Source organism: Procambarus clarkii, chromosome 16 (assembly GCF_040958095.1).
Source record: "Procambarus clarkii isolate CNS0578487 chromosome 16, FALCON_Pclarkii_2.0, whole genome shotgun sequence".
Classification (NCBI taxonomy): Eukaryota; Metazoa; Arthropoda; class Malacostraca; order Decapoda; family Cambaridae; genus Procambarus; species Procambarus clarkii.
Window position 1 is genome coordinate 45,889,973 of NC_091165.1, and position 15,581 is coordinate 45,905,553.

Here is a 15,581-nt window from a genome sequence, read left to right on the forward strand (position 1 = left end):
CAAATGATCTTATGTTCCCATCAGAAAATTAAGAACATCAAATGATCTTATGATCTCATCAATGAAATATAAGAAAAACAATTAAAAAACGAAATGAAAAACAATGAAGAAATAACAAAATAAACTATACTCACGAAATGAACAGTATGGTACACAACAAAGCTCAATTCCAACGCAATGTCACCAAGTATATAAATCAAAATGAAAATAATTCGAAATCTATGAAAATTCAATTTATCAATGATATTGGAAAAATTTAAATGGAATCATAACTTATATAGTATAGCGTGAGTTGTTCTTACGTTCAACAGTTGACACTGTTTTTCCAAAATGCATGTTGTTACTGTCACAGGTGTGTGTGGCATCTATACTTATACCCACAAAATGAATGGTAAGGTTAACAACTCAGCTAAATTCCAACACAATATTACACAGAATAATTAAATAGAAAAAAATAAACATATATGAAAATGTAATTTGTCAATGCAATCGCAAAGATTGAAATGGAATCGTAACATATTTATTGTAGTGTGTATGGCTCTGACCTGCAACAGATGGCGCTGTTTCTTAAAAAAAGAAGAATGTTTTAACCATTTACAAGTGTGGCATTTATACGTATACTTACGAAATGAATGGTGTAGTAAACAACACAGCTCAATTCCAACACAATGTCACACAAAATAATTAAATCAAAATTAAAATAAATCAAAATCTATGAAAATTAAATTTATTAATGCAATCGGAAACATTGATGTTTAAATCATAACATATTTAGTGTAATGTCTGTGTGTGTTACTATTACATTCAACAGATGACACTGTTTTTTCTATAAATTATGTTTTTACCAGTCAAAGGTGTGGCATCAATATAGTAGGCATATAAAAACACGCACATATTCAAATGGAACGTTGTGTCAGAATTTCAAAGCAATCAATCAAGAACTTTTGGGAGATAACAGCATGTGTTGCTCTTACGTCCAAATGATGGCGCTTCTTATCTAAAAAAGCATGTTTTTTTCCCGTCACAGGTGAGGCGTGTATAAAGTAAGTATATAAAACCATGCGCCTATTCAAATCCAAAGTTATGTTAAAATTTCAAAGCAATTGGTAAAGAGATTTTGATGATTTCTCTCACATGAAAAACACAGTTTAAAAAAAAACTAGTTTTTTTCCGTCACAGACGTGACATCAGTATAATATGTATATAAAACCCCGCTTTGATGCGAATAGAACATTGTGTGAAAATTTCAAAGCAATCGGTGAAGAACTTTCGGAGATTAGCGATTTTGAACAAACGAACCTTTCCATTTATATTTATACAGACTAGCTGTACCCGGCAACGCGTTGCTGTGGCTCAACAACGCCTGTGCGTTGCTGAGTCACAGCAACCGTTCCCTTGTCTCCCAGTCCTCCACTCCATACTCCCTCCCCAGTCCCCTCGTCCTCCCAACCATTCCTCACTCTCCTTTCCCTTTGTCCTCCCAACCATTCCCATTCCCTCATCCTCTCCACCATTTCCTCCCTCCCCCATCCTTGTGTCCTCCCAAATATTCCACATTTCACCATCCCCTCGTCCTTCTAACCATTCCACACTACACCATCCTCTCATACTCTCCCTCATCTCCCACTCCCCCGTCCCCACGGCCTCCCTATCATTCCCCTCTCCCCTGTTCTCTCGTCCTCCACACCATCCCTAAGTCTCCTTTCTCCTTGTCCTTCCCATCATTCTCCATTCCCCTGTTCCCTCATCCCCACTATCCCCAACTCCCCTGTCCCCTCTTCCTCCCCATCATTATTCCCTCCCATGTCCCGTCGTCCTCAGTGCCATCCCCAACTCCCGTCCCCTCGTCCTCCCCACGATTCCCCACTCCCGTCCTCTAGTCCTCCTTACCATTCCCCACTCCCTCATCCAATGCATTACCAAATGATCTGATGTTCCCATCAGAAAATTGGGAACATCAAATGATCTGATGATCCTATCACTGAAATATAAGAAAAACAATTAAAAAACGAAATGAAAAACAATGAAGAATTTAAAAATAAACTATACTCACGAAATGAACAGTATGGTACACAACAAAGCTCAATTCCAACGCAATGTCACTAAATAATTAAATCAAAATGAAAATAAATCGAAATCTATGAAAATTCAATTTATCAATATTGGAAAAATTGAAATGGAATCATAACTTATATAGTATAGCGTGAGTTGTTCTTACGTTCAACAGATGACACTGTTTTTCCAAAATGCATGTTGTTACTGTCACATGTGTGTGTGGCATCTATACTTATACCCACAAAATGAATGGTAAGGTAAACAACACAGCTAAATTCCAACACAATATCACATGGAATAATTAAACAAAAATAAACATATATGAAAATGTAATTTGTCAATGCAATCGCAAAGATTGAAATGGATTCGTAACATATTTATTGTAGTGTGTATGGCTCTGACCTGCAACAGATGGCGCTGTTTCTTAAAAAAAGAAGAATGTTTTAACCATTTACAAGTGTGGCATTTATACGTATACTTACGAAATGAATGGTGTAGTAAACAACACAGCTCTATTCCAACACAATGTCACACAAAAATATTAAATCATAATTAAAATAAATCAAAATCTATGAAAATTCCATTTTTTAATGCAATCGGAAACACTGAAGTGGAAATCGTGTTTGTGTTACTATTACGTTCAACAGATGGCACTGTTTTTTCTATAAATTATGTTTTTACCTGTCACAGGTGTCGCATCTATATTGTAGGCATATAAGAACACGCACATGTTTGATTGGAATGTTGTGTCAGAATTTCAAAGCAATCAATGAAGAACTTTCGGGAGATAAGAGCAGGTGTTGCTCTAACGTCCAAATGATGACACTGTTTATCTAAAAAAACATGTTTATTTCCCGTCACAAGTGAGGCATGTTTATAGTAAGTATATAAAAACATGCGCCTATCGTAATCAAACATTGTGTTAAAATTTCAAAGCAATCGGTAAAGAGGTTTTGAAGATTTATCTCACATGAAAAATACAGTTTAAAAAAAAAAACATGTTTTTCCGTCACAGACGTGACATAAATATAATATAATATATATATATATATATATATATATATATATATATATATATATATATATATATATATATATATATATATATATATATATATATATATATATATATATATATATATATATATATATATATATATATATATATATATATATATATATATATGAAAGAAGAAGCTGGAAGAAGGGCGACCCATAGCCTCGGAGGAAACCACGCTTAACGCATTAGAGGGAATGTTTAGATCCCCTCCAATACAGTTTCAGTGTGTTTTTCTCCTACCACCCCCTTCCTTTTTTATTTTTGTGCTTTATTATGTATTTGATGGTTACAAGATATACATGGGTTGATACAAACATAATAATACAAAAAGGTGCTTAAAGGTTATGGATTTCTTGAAAAACACGACAATGGGACACATTGATGAATGTCACAGACGGGTTCGATCATTGTTGCAAGTCAAACACTTATTCGAATTCTTCTGAAGTTGGACTAGTGCCCAAGACGCAACAGGCATTTCCCCTCTGAATCGCAACACTGAGGCGCTGGAACAAGAAACTTTTTGCTCTCTGGTCTTTTGGAGCGCTGATCAATTAGTCCCCCAATTCCTTCAGGAACTTCAATGCACATTTTCCCCACCCACGAACCGAGGGTCTCCGAGCCGATCGGAACAAAGCTGTAACAGTGTGCCAGACTTCTGTATTTAATAATTTTCTGCGATTCCCTGAAAGAAGCAGCACCACCGCTTTCACGTGTGCTGTAGTGGAGGTAGGTACTGGCCAATGTGGCAGCGCACGTGTAGTCTTATACCACTTCTAAATCTAGTGGCTTTAGGCATTGTATGTACTAGCTCTATCTATATATCAATCCATTAATGTAACATCACTTGTATGTATATACCTTACCTGAATAAACATCTGAATCTGAATCTGAAACTTGCTTACCATCCTTCCAAGGTAGCAAGGTGACCCCATCTGGGCGCTTCTGAGGGTCGTTAGGTCTGGATAAGTGTGGTTCTCTTTGTGCCGGGCAGCGGGCTGTGGCGAGGCTCCTCTTGATGATGTCGTTGACTTCTTCATGTCTTGCAGTTTTACCCTGTGATTTACGACATACCAGACCATGAAGACCATATTGGTCTGCCATCGCAGTTCCGCAGATGCACCTATGTTCGGTGAGGATGGGGGCGGCAAGGCGAAGGGCAAATGCATTGCGGAGAGCGTCATGACTGAGGCGAGTTCCCAGGGCTGCATTGGGCACAGCAAATAAAAAATCCCCAGCGTGGGGTGCTGTTACTGCTAGGAGGCGGGCTTTGTTTTCAGCATCAGCGTTGTCAATCATTGCTGTGACAGTCTTTTCCATTATGGGGCTATCCCAGTGGGCCTGCTTGTGGTCTTTTGGGACTTGTGGTCGGGGTTGAGGGTGTGCAATGGTGTCCCATTGTCTGGCTGCTTCGATGAACGTTTGATCATGAGTTCCCGCTGTCTCTCATACGCTCTGGTAGGATCTGCCCTACCAATTCGTTGGCTGCTGTACATGAGGATAAGAATGCTGGAAGTGCTACCTCAGTTTCCTTTCGTATGCCTATCCCTCACAATCTCACTGGTAGTGTTGCTTGGTCCCACTGATTGTGATCTAAATCTAGGTTGAGCGCCTTCCTGAATATTGACCTGAGGAGCTCATCATATTGATTTAGAAGTGGGTTGCCAAAAGTTGGTGCACACCTTAAGAAGTATGTTAGCCTGGGCAAGGTAAGGCACTTTGTGAGAAGGTAGAGGGCATCGTGGGAGTCCAAGTCCCCTATTCTCTCTTCCATCCTCTTTAGGTCTCTCAACTTTTCGTCAAGGACTGCAGCAATGACATTGTGGCCCAGAGGTGCTCCAAGTAGTGTGCTGTCGGTGGGTTTAATGACTGAGGCTTCTGGTAAAACTGATTTCACTGCTCTAATAATTGCTTCACTGGATGCAATAATTTCGCACTTGGAGGGGTTAAGAACGAGACCCATGGACTCCCCCCGTGTCTTCACCAGATGCAGGTCTTCCAACAGGGAATCTTGTGTGCCTGCCAGAGAGCCATCATCCAGGAACCAGATGTTGAGCTCACTGGACAGTCTGGTTGTAATTTCTCGAACCGCTATGCAAAAGAAGAAGGGTGCAAATGGGCCTCCCTGTTGAATTCCCTCTGCTGAGGTGACTTCATAGTTGCCAAATAGGAGGGTTGAGTCTTTGCTGTATCCTGCTGACAAACGGGAGAATGCTTGGGCAATGTTCCTGGACTGCAGTGAGGACTGCTTCCCTTTTGACCGAGTTGAAAGCGAAAGTGAGTTTCTCTATATATATATATATATATATATATATATATATATATATATATATATATATATATATATATTGTGACGGTAAAGCGTTGATGTTCAGCTGTTTCAAAAGCTGGGGGCAGGGCCTCGTCACATAACAAAAAAAAAGAGAAGATTGTCCTTTTGTCTGTGGTAAGGTAATGGGAAGACACACAAAACACAAAGTATACACAATGAAATTTTAATTACTCTAGAAAACAAGATATGAATAAAGACAATCTCGTAAAATTCAATACAAGTCAACAAACAAAACAACATGAATAATTACTGGCAGTGAAAAATTTACTCTAAGACAAGTAAGTGATAGTAATATAAATCAGGTGAGGTGCTGAGAATACTGGCTTCAAGCTGCCACCTCCCTTAGTACACGACAGCCAAGGCTTAGTCTACTATAGAGAGATGTCAACTCCAAGGAGCACAGGGATATTCTGAGGAGACGGCGTGCTGCTGGCCCAGACGTCGACTCATGTAGTGGCATGAGTGCAGGTGCGGCGACATACCAGCCAATCAGCAACAGGCAGGCAGAGAATGAGTAGTTTGCTGGTTGACGGTGGGCGGAAGCCGGTGTGTCGGGTTGTGCAAGGTACGCTTTGCTTCCTGGGCAAAACGTTTGGCGTTACTAGTGGATGTATCTTCAATATAGTATCTTGTACTTGAAAGACGTAAATGTGTAGGGAAGAGCAGGCTCAATCTCTCTTGAAAGAGATTATCGTCACAACTCTCCCCTGAAGCCTGCGGTTCTGGAAGAAGTTACGTCTTCATGTGGTAGAGTGATAGTTGGAGTTGTTTCTACTTCATAGACTCTGGAGAGGGCTTCGGCTATGATGTTGTCAGAACCCTTGATATAGCGGATCTCCAGGTTGAAATCTTGCAGATATAAAGCCCATCGTAGAAGACGTTGGTTATTGAATTGGGCTTGATGTAAGAAGCGGAGAGGATTGTGGTCTGAGAAGATGGTGGTAGACTTGGCACCTTGTAGGTATGGAGCAAAGTGCTGGAGATTCAGGACGATGGAGAGTAGCTCCTTCGCGATAGTGCTGTAGTTCCTCTGGTGGGGTTTCAACTTGTAGCTGTAGTAGCTGACAGGTAGAACCTCCTCGCCTCGTTGCTGCATCAGGACACCCCCGATGCCGGTACCACTGGCGTCGACATGAAGGATGAAAGGCTTGGTGATATCTGGCGAGGCGAGAATAGGATTAGAACAGAGGAGGAATTTGAGTTGTTCGAAAGCAACGGTTTACTGCATGGTCCAATTAAACCGTTGCTTGGGGCTGGTTAAAGTGATTAATGGTGTTGCTACCGTACTAAAATTCTTCACAAACCTACGGTAGTAGGAGGCAAGACCAAGGAAGCACAGGAGCTGCTTCCTGGTGGTAGGCTGTGGATAATGCTGGATGGCTTGAGTGTGTGTGTTTAACGGAGCTAGGCTGCCACTCCCAATTACATGACCCAGATAACGCACTTTACCTTTGGCAAAGGTGGACTTGCCCAGGTTGATGGTGAGGCCGGCTGTCAGGAGCTTGGCGAACAGTCGTTGCAGCTGGAGCAGATGTTCGCTCCAGGTGTTGGATGCTACAACGATATCATCCAAATAGGCGTAGGTGATATCCAAGCCCTGGATGACGCGGTTGACAGCTCTCTGAAAGGTGACCGGGGCATTGCATAGTCCAAAAGGAAGGCGTTCATACCTGAAAAGTCCAAAGGGAGTGATAAAGGCAGATATTTCTTTGGCTCGTTCTGTTAGACACACTTGATAATACCCCTTAAGCAATTTCACTTGGGACAAGTACTGGGCATTACCATTGGCGTCAAGAATGTCATCTATCCTTGGCAAGGGGTATGCATCCTTGACAGTCACATTATTTAATTTACGGTAGTCCGTGCAAAGTCTAACCTTACCTTGGGGTTTTGGCACCAAGATACAGGGTGAGGCCCAGGGGGACTCACAAGGTGTAGCCAGTCCATGATCCAAGAGGTACTGCACCTCAGCACTCATGACTTCCTTCTTGCTAGGGCTGATTCGGTAGAAGGGTTGACGAATCGGCCGGGTGTCAGGGAGCAGTTGGATGTCGTGCTGGGTAACATTACACTCTTGTGGATCATCTCGGAACAACTCCTGATGTTCTTTGAAGATTTTGATGAGAGGTGCACTATGATTGTCCTGAAAATAATTGTGAAGATCAGTTAGGATTTCCAAATTGGAAAGCGCTGACTCCGTGTCAGTGCTTGCGGGAGGAGAAGCAGGGAAGGTCTCACTGTGGATGTATGGCCCTTTAAAGGAAGAATATGTTATCATTACAGTGGGAGGAGTACCGTTATATAGCTTCAGGAGGTTGACGTGGCACAACTGGGTCTTCCACCGCCTATCTGGAGTCTCTAGAACGTAGTTGTGGTTGTTTCTGCACTCCTTGATGTGGTAGGGTCCTGAAAACCTGTTTTGCAAAGGAGAACCTGGGATAGGGAAATAGGCAAGCACGAAGTCTCCCGGTTTAAATTTCCTTACTTTGCTGGTCTGGTCGTAATGAGTCTTCATCCTCTCCTGTGCTTTTAATAGATTATCTTTGGCAAAACTATGTACCCTCTCTAGAATGTGTTGTAGGTTTTGAAGAAACTGGGGCACATTCTGATGCTCACTGAAGGTGGCATCACGTAGAGAGTCTTTGAAAGCTTTGAGAGGGGTACAGCACTTACGTCCGTAGAGCATCTCATAAGGAGATACTCCTAGAGACTCATTGGGAAGACTTCTATAGATGCACATAATCAGATCAATTTGCTTATTCCAATCCTTAGAGGTTTCATTACAAAACTTCTTCAGGAGTGCTTTAATAGTCTGATGACTACGCTCAAGAGAACCCTGTGAAGCAGGATGATAGGGGCTGGACAATACCTGTTTGATGTTGAACTCTTCCAGTGTCCTCTTGAAGAGATCACTGGTGAAGTTGGTGCCACAGTCGCTCTGAACCTCCCTCGGAAATCCATACTGGGTGAAGATCTTCAATAAGTGTTTCACAACCGTAGCAGCCGTAATGTTCTTTACTGGAACTGCTATGGGGAATCTGGTGGTAAGACACAGGATGGTTAGGATATAGGCAGTACCTGAACTGGTCCGAGGTAAAGGACCAACACAGTCTATAATAAATCTGTGGAAAGGTTCCGCAGGCACCTGTATGGGAGTCAGTGGTGCTCTAGGGATAGAGATGTTCGGTTTGCCTGCCATCTGACATGTATGACACTGTTTGACGTACTGTTTGACGCTATTTATCATACCTGGCCAGTAGTAGTCTTCACGGATTCCATGGTAGGTCTTGTTAAATCCGTAGTGTGAGAGTGCTCCGTGGGCCAGGTGTAGAATAGTGGGCCGCAGGCTGGCAGGAATCACTAGTTGTTCGACGTTGGCCCAATCGTCCTCCTCCTTCAGTTTACTGGGTCTATATCTGCGGTAGAGCAACGCGTTCTCTAGGAAGAACCCAGGAATACTGTCAGGTTGAGTCTCAGCCTGGAAAAATAATGGTGTCAAGGTAAGATCTTCCCTCTGTAACTTACGGAACTCCAACTTGGTCAGATTCGGGGGTAGTTTCTGAGGGTCTTGAGAGAGCGGTAGCAGTAGAGTCAGCTGGCTGTGGTCGTGCAGCTTGTGCACGGGTGGTCACTAAAACCGGAGGAGAAACTTCATCACTCTCTTGAACCTTTGCTGGAACATACTCAAAGATGGGATTATCCATTACAGAGGTACACACCTGGGGTTTGTCCATGACGATCAGGTTGGTCGGTTGCAGGTCTTCTGCCAAGTCGTTGCCCAGGAGAAGTTGCACTCCAGGCATGGGAAAAGGCTTTTCCCTGATGGCGACTTGGACTTCTCCGGTCACGAAGGGACAATCCAGGTGGACTCTGGTGAGAGGATAAGGAGTGGTAGCAGTGAGGTCAGTGATGAAGACGGTTTCTCCGGTGTAGGCAATATGGGGCACAGCTGATTTCAAAATAATTGATTGAAGAGCCGCTGTGTCCCTCAAGATCTTCAGTTTGAAACGTCCCTCCGGATTTGAGCCGTTGGTAGAGACAGTTCCAGTATACAGGTGTTTACTGAAAAGAGAAAGATCATTAACATGAACACCAACATTCATCACAGGCTTACCGGACTTAGGAGGAGTCTTTTTGGGTTTAGTTGATTCAGTATTTCCTTTGTATTAAGACTTACCACATTTATCTATGGTATGTCCATAGAGTCTACAATACTTACAGTACAATTGCGAGCCAGCTTGATCGGTACTCACTTTCTCGTAACTGTACCAAGACTTCTTACTGGAAGATAGGTCTGGTGTCAGCCGGTGGATGAGGCTGTAAGTGTCAGCCGACTTAGCACACTTTAGGTAGTCGGTCTCTTCTTTATCTGCTAAATATAAACGGACAGGAGGCGGCACACGCCTCAAGAATTCTTCAACTAGCATCAGGTTGACGAGTTATGCAAAGGTTGAGACATGTGCTGCTTCCAGCCATTTCATAAAATTTCTCCATTTGGTATTAGCAAATTCGAGAAAGGTAGTGGTACTTGCCTTCAGGTGGTCACGGAATTTCCTTCGATAGCTTTCGGTGGAGAGAAGGTAGGTGTCCAACACTGCTTGTTTCAGAGTCTGGTAGTCATTCTCAGTCGCCAAAGTACTGAGTGTGACTGCAGCTCTACCTGTGAGATGTACTCTGAGAAGGGTTGCCCATTGGTCGGCAGGCCAACTAAGTTGATTAGCAAGGGTCTCAAAGGTGGTAAAAAATACATCAACTTCTGTCTCTACGAATGGTGGCATTAACTTACTTGCATGCGAGATATTGAAACTGACAGGAAGACTGGCGGTAGCTTGCTGGCGTTGAGCGAGGTGTGTAGTTTCCAACTCGAATTCTTGTTGACGACATTCCATAGCCAGAGATGCTTGTTGTTTGTCATGCTCGGGTTGCATCTCCAATTGGCGTTGTTTTGTTTCAAGCTGTATTCGTTCCCGCTCACGGAGTATTGCAATCTCACGTTCTTGTTCTTCTTTCCTCAAGGCGGCTTCCTCTTTCCTCAGTTGTAGAGCTTCTTTTTGTTGTTCGCGTTCGATTTTGGCAAGCTCTATTTTGAGTTTTATCGTTGCCAAATCAGTTTTATCTGCAATAAAGTAAGTTCCGTGAGTTTCAGAGTTAATCTTTCCTTCCTCTAAGAGATGATCCAGTAAAAGGTTATGTAGTTCATTTTTGTTGGCTTGGTAGGGAACTTCTAGTTGATACTCATGTGCAAGGGTTTGTAATTCAGTCCTCTTGGCACGACTTAAGGTCCCTATTTAACCTGCTGGATCTGCACGGAAAGCTTGGAAACGAAACATGGTAAAATTAGCAAATAAATGCACAACGAATATACTGTTGTGATATGGTGAATGTCAGAAACAGGACAACGTGGCAACTGGTACCTATCCTGTGGAATCGTTTACAATTAATGTTAATTTCAAGCTGATAAATGATTAATAAATCAAGGTCGCAGGAAATCTTGTACCCGGTACTCAATGTAAGAGGATAAGGGCAAGAAAATCCTACTAAATAAGCGAAACTGAGTTTCTAAAACAAATGAAACAGTTAATTGCCTCAAAAGTGAATTAGGTAGTCCAAGAATGTAGGCATACCTTGCCGAGTCTCTATAGGACATAAGCAAGTTTTTCCCACTGAAATTAAATATGATACTTACAGAATTAGCGAATTTTTGTGCTCTGAAAAAGATGGCTAATTCCCTACCAATGTAAATATCATCATCTCTGACCGACGTGTAGGGGTGCGAGGTGTCAACTGGTGACGAGAACTGCTGCTGAGGTCCCAATTCAGCAACTAAAGTTCGTGCTAGAGGAACTATGGCCCTCTTTATCCTCCTACCGTCAGATTGCAGAAGATTAGGTGCACTTGACCCGGGGACAGACCACAGTACCAGGGTACCAATATGATGATCTGCCGAATATATGAGAAATATCCTAGGGACAAAAGATGGTAAACACGAGTAATAACACGGAGGGAGAGATGACCAATTAAGAGAATGACTGAGGCCTACAGTCACCACGTAATCCAAAGTTGTCTCACCTTCACCATATGCTACTCTCGGAATGCACAATACACACAGCACCATATGAAAATTAAATTGAATATTGAAAATAGTGAAAAGTTACTTTACCAAAGCCAAGTACGCTTACCACAAATTTACGATTTGGTACCAGTACCTGAGTGAAGCTCCTTGGACAGGCCCCCATGAAATGTGACGGTAAGGCGTTGGTGTTCGGCTATTTCAAAAGCTGGGGGCAGGGCTTCGTCACATAAAAAAAAAGAGAAGATTGTCCTTTTGTCTGTGGTAAGGTAATGGGAAGACACACAAAACACAAAGTATAAACAATGAAATTTTAATTACTCTAGAAAACAAGATATGAATAAAGACAATCTCGTAAAATTCAAAACAAGTCAACAAACAAAACAATATGAATAATTACTGGCAGTGAAAAATTTACTCTAAGACAAGTAAGTGATAGTAATATAAATCAGGTGAGGTGCTGAGAATACTGGCTTCAAGCTGCCACCTCCCTTAGTACACGTCAGCGAGGGCTTAGTCTACTATAGAGAGATGTCAACTCCAAGGAGCACAGGGATATTCTGAGGAGACGGCGTGCTGCTGGCCCAGACGTCGACTCATGTAGTGGCGTGAGTGCAGGTGCGGCGACACACCAGCCAATCAGCAACAGGCAGGCGGAGAATGAGTAGTTTGCTGGTTGACGGCGGGCGGAAGCCGGTGTGTCGGGTTGTGCAAGGTACGCTTTGCTTCCTGGGCAAAACGTTTGGCGATACTGGTGAACGTATTTTCAATATAGTATCTTGTACTTGAAAGATGTAAATGTGTAGTAGCAACGCAACTGGTATGTACAAGACGCCTTAATCCACTTGACCATCACGACCGGACAAAATGAGGTGATAGCCGAAGTTATTTGAACCACCACCCCATATTTCATATTTAAGCATCAAGAAATATGGACCAATAGGCTTTCTACAAACACTTCTATTCAATACCCATTGTTTCTGTTCTGTCTTGTGTTGATACTTTTAATACCCTATTAATATCCCCTCCTGTTCTGTCTTGTGTTAATGCCACATCACCCTTCCCACCTCACTCAAATGTAGATATAATATCAGAGAGACGTAAGTTCTAATCAGTTGTGTATTTGTGAAGTCTTTGAAAATGTAATAAGTTTTACGAAACGCGCCCGTGTCGCGTCAGACTAGATATAAAAATGAATTTTGGAGAAGTGATTTTTGATTTACCTCCAACAGTGAAGCGTAATGTACGAAAGATTGAGAAAATTCGTGTTAGAATTATTAATCTTACTTTTTCGGTCATATTTAATAATATATATATATATATATATATATATATATATATACATATATATATATATATATATATATATATATATATATATATATATATGTATATATATATATATATATATATATATATATATATATAAACCTGCTTTGATGCGAATGGAACATTGTGCGAAAATTTCAAAGCAATCGGTGAAGAACTTTCGGAGATTTGCGATTTTGAACAAACGATCATTTCCATTTTTATTTATATAGATTATCTATTCAAGAGAAATAATATACAAAATTGTTCGTGATAGCCTCTGATATTATCTAGAAATATTAAATCTTATTAGCGACTTCGCAAAATAAACACCACAAAATTCGCGGATAAACTTGCGTGGGCTCTGCCACTAATTTGGGTGGTTTTAAAATAAGCGGTATCACTTCATAGAATAACACTCCACGAAATAGGTGGGTGACAGTGGAGCCGCTCTGTAAGGTTGGACTGAGGGGGTCATGAATTCCCTGGAGGCTATGCAGCCGATATTGGACTTGCAATATATTGTTCACTAATTTACATTAGTTTATTTAATTTGATGATAGTCTAGCTCTCTGGACCATCTATGTTCGAATGACCAAATGATTTGGGAGAGTGGAACCGGTTCTGGGCTTTCATGGTTCAAAGAACCAAATAATCTGTCATCCGGTTCGAAGATGACCATTTAATGTGGAGACCGACCTGTGAGATTTATATTTATTTAATTTATATGAATTTATAGTGTTTATATTTACGTTACTTTATATTTTTTTATAGCAATTTGTATGAGGTTTAGCTGTATTTCTGTAATATTCTCAGAAATCGACTCTTTGTACATTAGGGGAGCTTTGTATGAAATTTAAATATAAGCAGCCAATCAATATGAATTAAACTACATATATTAGTAAATAAATTAGGAGGATATTAAATGTCATATCTTATTGTAAGGCAGACTTAGTCCACCAGGTATGAACAAGGATGATGACATCAAATAATGCTCGTGGTTGGACCAGCTATATTAGAGGAAACATTTGTTGTATTATTTATATAATAAGAACCAACGAATAATTACCTGGATTATGTCGCTTTTCATGCATGCTAACGGTTCGCCCTACTGGCCAGAAAGGACTAGATAAGAAACGGGTTTCGGTAAGACACTTCCCTTGTTTGGATGTTGACTACATGTTGATGATGGAAGAAGCACGATTTTGATCTCCATAACACTTGGTCCAAGAGAGAGTTATAGGAGCTGAACTCACTCCAGCGACTCTGGTCTTAATTAAACAATGGCTGACCCCTCCACCACTACTGACACTGGCTCTCCTTGTCCAGATGGCAATAATTAGTAGAAAGGTCAAATTTACTCTATTTTGGTACTGATAATTAAGTTAATTCAAATAAGATTTTTTATGATGTTAAAAGTCCAAAGACTGCTGTATTAAGAATAATTCCCTGCAGAATAACTGGTGAATTTATAGCGCAATATGGCAATTTTTTCTCGTTTTCCATTGACGGAAATTTCCACTGTGCTACGTCTTCTATAAGCTAACTTGTGTATACAACCCAGCAGCAATATTATCTGCATATTGTATTTAATAATTGTAATGGTGTCTGGTTTTCCGACATCTAGTTGTACTCACCTTGTTGTGCTTGTGGGGATTGAGCTTTTCTCTTTGGTCCCACCTCTCAATTGTTAATCAATTGGTTTACAGATTCCTGAGCCTACTGGGCTCTATCATATCTACATTTGAAACTGTGTATGGAGTCTTCCTCCATTACATCACTTCCCTAGTGCATTCCATCTTTTAATTACTCTGATACAGAAAAAAATCTTTCTAATGTCTCTGTGACTCATTTGGGTACTAAGTTTCCACTTGTTTCTCTTTGTTCGTGTTCAACCCATGCTGAAGTGTTTGTCTTTGTCCACTGTGTCATATCCCCTGTGAGCTTTATAGGTGTTTATCATGTCTCCCCTTACTCTTCTGTTTTCCAGGGACGTGAGGTTCAGCTCCTTTAGCCTTTCCTTATAGCTCATCCCTCTCAGTTCAGGGACGAGTCTGGGGTATACTGCTTAATCTTCTCTAACTTTGTCTTGTGTTTAACTATGTATGGACTCCAAGCTTGAGCCGCATATTCCAGGATTGGTCTGACAACGTCTCTCGTTGTAGGAATCTGCAAATAAATGACCCCACATGTGCCCTACAATGGCATAGTTCCTGTAATTAACTCTGAACCCTCTGACATGGTCTCACCTGACCTACCCTTTCTCACTGTAGTAACTACTGTTCTCACCACAACCCCACGTCTACCAATCCTCTAACATTTCCCCACCAATTAAACCAGTAACAGACTTCCTTGATCTCTCACAGTGTTCCATAACCTATTATCACTACCACCAAATTTGTTGTGTTCGCTGAACCCAAGTTCATTCCGACCATAAAGCTTACACAACTATAACTCCCTTGCCTCATAATCAGCTACTTCCACCATGTAGTTTTCTGCACCAGAACCCTTGAGCCGAACCACTTGGTTTATACAGAAACTCAATGAAAGAACTTATGGAAGGTGATTAAGGGCTGCCGAGATTTTCCAATTTATTTACATAAATAAACTCTGATAATAATTAACATATTAACCAACTTTCTATGGTTTAATCAGCTACCCATACAAATAACCCCATTGTAGCTTCCCGGTCATCACTTTGAACTCGTGACCTCTGCCTAAGTCCCTAATATCGAATCGTCACCTACAACTCTTCACAC